Genomic DNA, 7,140 nt, shown 5'->3' on the forward strand with positions numbered 1-7,140 from the left:
TGAGAAAATTCGTAAAGCCCAAGTACAGAGGGATCTGGGAGTGCTAGTTGAGGATTCTCTAAACGTAAACATGCAGGTTGAATCCGTGATTAGGAAAGCGAATGCAGTGTTGTCAATTATCTCAAGAGGGTTGGAATATAAAAGCACTGTTGTGCTACTGAGACTTTATAAAGCTCTGGTTAGGCCCCATTTGGAGTACTGTGTCCAGTTTTGGTCCCCACACCTCAGGAAGGACATACTGGCACTAGAGTGTGTCCAGCAGAGATTCACACGGATGATCCCTGGAATGGTAGGTCTAACATATGAGGAATGGCTGAGGATCCTGGGATTGTATTCATTGGAGTTTAGAAGATTGAGGGGAGATCTAATAGAAACTTACAAGATAATACATGGCTTGGAGAGGGTGGACGCTAGGAAATTGTTTCCGTTAGGCGAGGAGACTAGGACCTGTGGATACAGCCGTAGAATTAGAGGGGGTAAATTCAGAACAGAAATGCGGAGACATTTCTTCAGCCAGAGAGTGGTGGGCCTGTGGAATTCATTGCCACAGAGTGCAGTGGAGGCCAGGACGCTAAATGTCTTCAAGGCAGAAATTGATAAATTCTTGATGTCACAAGGAATTAAGGGCTACGGGGAGAATGTGGGTAAGTGGAGTTGAAATGCCCATCAGCCATGATTGAATGGCGGAGTGGACTCGATGGGCCGAATGGCCTTACTTCCACTCCTATGTCTTATGGTCTTAAAATTACCCTTTTTACTATTTGTTGGAAGTGTTAAATCTGTTAAAACAATTAAGTAGATATTCCATAAAATAGCAAATATCCATTTTTAAAAATGTATAAGTAATATGTGACAGTAGGAATGCTCCACTCAATATTGCTGTTGTTCACACTGCAGTTGTGCCCTTAAGGTTATAGCACAGTCGCAGCTTATTTCCATAATTCTGTCTTGAAAATGCATTGGCTCAGTGTAAACCAATTTCCTCATTTCAATACTTAAATATGTCATAGTTCTCAAGCCATTTGATTCGGCGACTTAAGTCAAAGTTGTTCTTCCTGCCTGTCACTGTTCTTTCAAGACTTTCACTCACAGCCAAGCATTCAAGAGAGGAAAGCAGTAAAGTGCAGAATACGAAAAACTATGGGCCCAGATATTCCAATGGCTAGACAGTCATCAGAGCAGGGCAGACTGGAATTGCGCTTCAGGGCTATGTAAAATGCCAGTCGCAGCAGGCTCCATATGAATTGCCCAAGAAGTTGATTTTGATGGGCAACTCCCCCGGACTCAAACACTAGAAAGTTTGCAAAATCCTCAGCACCTTTTCCTGGTATGTAAATAGTGTAGGAACTTCCCAGATTGTGTCACACTACAATCTGGTAGTTGGTTATGTGCTAGTTCAAATGGTTATGCAAAACCTGCATTGGGTTACCAAATAAATACCTCCCACTTAACCAATTATAGGTGTGGAATCCATCATCAACATACTTATGCTCACCTTTTGAAGACTGAGACTAAGATGTTGATCTCACCTTAACCAAGATGTGATCATTTCTTTCTATTTCCATAGTGCATGGTGCTTTTCCCCTGGTTTCACCCCCAGTCCTCATGCCCTCTAGTGGTCAATTCATCCAATGAAAATCCTAATTCCCTAAAGGGCTTGCTACTAAATGGGTTTCTCTTTACTGATGCATGGGTAAAATAAGATACCATAATAAGGAGTACAAAAAAGCAACAAATATGCCTTAGCACATGCCAATAGATGGTAATTTGAGTAATCAAGTTTTTCCCAGTAGGCATTGCCAAAGATGTGAGACAGAGGAGTGTGTTCGAAGCTACAAACCTAACCTTATTCCAACACATCATTTCTCAGACCTATTAACATTCCAGATCTGTGCATGTTCTCACATCCCCAATTGTCCATCCACCTCTGACATTGCCCTCATTCTATATATTTCAATCTATGGTAAGCATTTTTCAACCTTTACCAACTGGACTTTGATGCCTGAATTTCAGCCTTACCATCTCCCAAATTCTCTTTCCCCCTTTATCCCTTTGACTTGCATTGCACCTGCTCATTTGCATTTTCAGCTATTGTGGTCCTCCTATACAAGCAGTTGAATTTCTCTGGCTTTTTCTTTTGTGGGAAATGAACGACAGATATTAACAATATGTGAGTGGCATAAATGCTTCCTTACATGAGTTAACTATTGAAATACTGTTGCCCTTTCGCTGAAGTGTCCTTGAAGACTAACAAAACATTATCAGAGGCTACGTTCATTAAAAAGGTGGTTTAGAACATAGATTTTCATTGTATATTTTCAGAGATCAGTCATTTCTTTGCAGAGGTGAGTTTCCCCGACAGCCAAATGCTGAGACAATAAGAATAGATTAATTAATGTAGGGAGTAAGGTCCTAGGTGACGTACAATATAAGTCAGCAATAGAGCCTTGTATTACTTTAATCACTTTTGTGAGATCATTCAATATCTTTCTGCAGCCTGTGGCAATGAGTATTCCTCTGATGGTTTCTCACCTAAACCTTTCATGAGGCTTCCTCTCCAACTGTCATTGCTTCGAACCAGAAGTCAGCTAGAAGTATCTCTCTGGATGGTATGAAGTATCTGGCAACTTTTACTGCAGCTGCCTGCTTTCCTTCACTCCACCCCCATCTATTCATCAACCAAGGCTGCTGCTTCTTGAGACATTCTTCTCCTTGTGCCTCCTGTTGTTCAAAGTTGAAGTTCCCTTTTCACTAACTCCCAGTAATAGCTAGACAGCACAGAATGGTATTTATTGTTTAATACTGCTAGACAGATAAGCTTTATAATCACTGCATCAAGGTAATCTCTCACTGACCTAACTGTAAAACAAATGCCATTCTTGATTAACAGCCCTACCTAGCCATAGGGTTATCTTTACCAACTTCCTATTTTTGTTGCATGTCCTATACCTCTCACTATTTAAAACCTAACTCTTGTCAACCTGCAGCCACGTCTCTGTAATGGCCATCAGTTTGTATTTATTTTAATGTGTGCAATTAGTTCAGTTACTTTGTATTGAATGGTATTGCAATCAGATAAGGAATGCTGAGGTTATATAAATTATAGCCAACTTCCCTGACAGATCTAACTATTTCAGACACAGAGTAGCTGAGTGATTCTACTGTCAAAGAATTTTAGCAAAGTTGTGTGAGTTACAAATTGAAATCAATTATTAAATAGAGTCTTCTGACTAGTGTTCTAATAGTATGAATACACAAAATCCTTGATGTGGAACCTGAGGAGAAACACTGGCAGGTTAGCAAGGAGTCCCATTGGATGTGATACCCCTGTTCTACAGCGAAGGGTCTGTCAGGTGAAGTTGTATCCTATTGTATTTTGTTTGTCCAAAGTTACAGTGGCTACATGAGAAAATACACGATCATGGTCTCTTATTTCCAGAAATTTAAAATAATGATTCCTAACTACAAGCTCCTGTGTCCCCTGAACTCTGTCCACTGCAACACTCTACCAAGTTCATTCCAATAATGTTGCATCGATCAAAGGTTGGTCAAGGAGATGGTTAATTAACTTGGCAAAGGAGAGGTGGTGATATTGTGATATTATCATAAGTAATCTAGAGCCCCAGTTTATTCTTCAGGGCATGTGGTTCAAATCCAACCATGGCAGATGTTGAAATTTGAATTCAACAAAAAATCTGGAATTAAAAACTTGTCCATTGATGATCATCTAACTGTTGTCAATTGTTGTTTAAAAACCCATCTAGTTCACTAATTTTCTTTAGTAATAAGAAGTACTATCTTTAATTTGTTTAGCCTATATATGACCTAATAGCCGCAGCAATGTAGTTGACTCAATAGCCCTCTGAAATTCCCTATCAAAATCATTACAAAGCCTGAGGCAAGGTATTAAACTGAATGAACCATCTAGCATGCATCGGAAACAACAATGTTAAATTCAGCCCTGTTAACACTCAGAAGTCCTTACTAACATCTGGGGGCATGTACCAAAATTGAAAAGGCAATTGGAATTGTACATTACATTTCATGTCCCAGACATCAGTTTCAATATCCCTGGGTACATCCTGTCTACTGAACAGGACAGAGTTGGCAACATAATCACGTACAATTGGGAGGGAACTGCCTTTAGAGTCCTCAACAATGACTATCAATAAAAAGGTTTCCAGAAAGTTTCAAGATGTTAAATCAAACATGGATAAGGAAGCCTCCTACTGATTATCATCTAGTCATGCCTGTAGCCAACAACGACAACACTGACATTTACCCTGAGATGTGGAAAATTACTCAGGTATGTCCTATCCACAAAAAAAGCAGAATACATCTAACCTGACCAATTACTAACTACTCTTGATTGTCAGCAAAGTGATGGAAGGAGTTGTTGACGGTCTATCAAGAACCATTGTTCAACAATAAACTGCTCAATTCCAGTTCCACCATGCCCACTAAACTTGTGACCCCATTGCAGATTTTATCCAAACATGGACAAAAATGTTGAACTCCAGGGGTGAGGTAAGAGTTATTGCCTCATACGCAAGGTAGCATTTAACCAACTCTGGCAACAAACAGTTGTAACCAAACTTAAATTAAAGGGAATCAGAGAGAAAATTCTTTGTTGGTTGGAGTCATACCTGATGTGAGGAAAATGAATAATGATAAAAGATATAAGAGAGTAATTGGAGCATATGAACATTGAAAGCTTGCTCTCCATTTACAGATGTCATCAATGGCAGCACAAATATGGAGCATAGAATACAAAAGCAAAAAGGAAATACATATCTTCTATAACATCTCTATTATGCTTCATATGATGTCCTATGTTTTGGCTGCTGTTTCAAAAGGTACTTAAAAACAATAGAAAAAAATGGAATGTAGATTTAATCGGATATTGCAAGAGTTGCAAGGATTCACAGATATGAATAAAAACTTCAAAGTAAGGTTTTCTTCAACCGGGTTGAAAAAGCAGAGGTTGTCTTATTAAGATGTTCAACATTATTATTAAATTTCAAGCTACTCCATATGAATTAAGAAAAACAATTAACCTTTCAGGTCATGAGTCAGTTTGTTGGTTTAGCAATGCTTATAATCGCCCTAACAAAGACACTGTGACATAGCTGTAATGTAAATCAGAAAGTAACTTCATCATTTATCTTCAGGTCCCTTTACCATGATTTGTCAAATATGATGACCCAAGGGAACAGTAATTCCTAGTCAAGTAATTTATTAAAACAAATTTACGATTTTAATAAACTCGTTGGAGACTATTTCAAAGTGTCCTCATTTAACAAGTTTCCAACATCTTTATTTGCATCTTGTACATTGTATTTTTGATTGTTCTTCAAAAATTTACATACAAAATAGAAATGACTTCTAGTTTAACAGACTTCTGTCAGAATTATTCATTCCTTTGCATTCTAAACCATGAAAGATGTGCAAATTTAGAGCTTTATCTACACCTGTTTTTCTATCTATTTGGACAGTTGTGTAGCATGTCAACCCAATTCTCATTTGTAGCTGCTGTAGTTTTTGTCATCAATAGCATTCACATTACTGTTATTTGTGTGAATTTCTGTTGCCCAGTTTCTGCCCATGCCACTGAACTAAAATGAGTGTGATTGGGTCATGAATGGCACCGTGAGAGTCTCTGAGTATGACATATAATTTCCCTGCATTCTTCTTGATCTCTCTCCAGAAACCGAATGGTTGACTATGCTATTTTCTTCCAATGGCTCTCTGTTGCCTGGCTAAGTGGGATAGTCAAAATTTTGTTTTGTTACCTATCCAATTGTACAATTAATATTTCCAGTAACAGCTCTGCTTTTCACTTTTGCATCATAACCTCTGAAATCCCTGAGGGTCTAACCTTACATCCCATCCCCCCCTCATTTACATTCTCACCCTCTGTGGCATTACTAAAAATGATGGTATCATCTCCCATACAGACATTGACAGATACCCATCTTCCACAACCTATCTAGATCCTACTACTACCTCATGTTACCAGCTTGTTTGTCCAAAATCCAATTGTAGATGAGTTGTAATTTCCACTAGGTAAATATTAGGAAGATCAAACTATTGATGTTGCTAATCATGCGCAGAAATTATTCTGAAGAACCATTCTGAAGAAGGGTCACTGCACTTGAAATATTAACTCTGCTTTCTCTCAACAGATTCTACCAAACCTACAGAGTTTATCCAGCAATTTCTGTTTTTGTTTTTGTCACAGAAACTGCATCCTGTTTTCCCAAGGCTGTTCACCTTTTGCTTGCAGTCTCCGGCTCCACAAAAAATCTGTGTCCGACTTGATCATGAGATGAGCCTCAGGACTCACATCCAGTCCATCACAAGGATTCCATATTTTCATTTCTTTAACATCACCCATTTTTACTCATGCCTCAGATGACCAGCTGCTAAAATACTCATTCATGCTCTTGACATCTCCAGGCTCAACAATCATAATCTGTTGCCAGCATCCTATCTTCCACCCTCTATGAGCAATCTCATCCAAAATGTTGCTTCACATATCCTCACTTGCAATAGGCCCCACTCACTCATCACCTTTGTGCTCATTGACTTTAATTGGCTCTGCATTTTCAATTGCTCCCTTTTTCTAATCCTTGTGTTCTAATCCCTCCATGGCTTTGTTCCTTCTTATCTGTGTCATTTCCTACACTCCTTTCAGACCCTTCATAAAAGTTAAACTCTTGGTTAGGTATTAAGCCATCATTTCTTATATTTTTCCTTGTCTTGGTATCTATTCTTATTCTTGTTATTTGTGAACCTTGGGATGTTTCTTACACTAAGGTGCTGCATAAATGTTAGTCTTTGTTGAGTCAAATTCACTCTGCAAAGAACATAAAGATTCCCAAAAAAGAGTTCTTTACCATCATTTTTCTAGAATATATTGTTTATTAATTCTAAATTTTCTTTTCTAACTTCTGTATTTGAAACAGCATTTCATCAACTAAATAGTTATGTTATGTTTGGAACAATGTTTTCACTGAAATTGTGTAACAGTTTCAGAATCATTTCCCTTATTTTCTGACTCACTCGTAAATCTTATAAGTACGCTGTTGTTACAACATGGAGACAGAAAACCGAACCAAATCAGTCTACCTCTGTCTC

Source organism: Chiloscyllium punctatum, chromosome 22 (assembly GCF_047496795.1).
Source record: "Chiloscyllium punctatum isolate Juve2018m chromosome 22, sChiPun1.3, whole genome shotgun sequence".
In the NCBI taxonomy this organism is placed as follows: domain Eukaryota; kingdom Metazoa; phylum Chordata; class Chondrichthyes; order Orectolobiformes; family Hemiscylliidae; genus Chiloscyllium; species Chiloscyllium punctatum.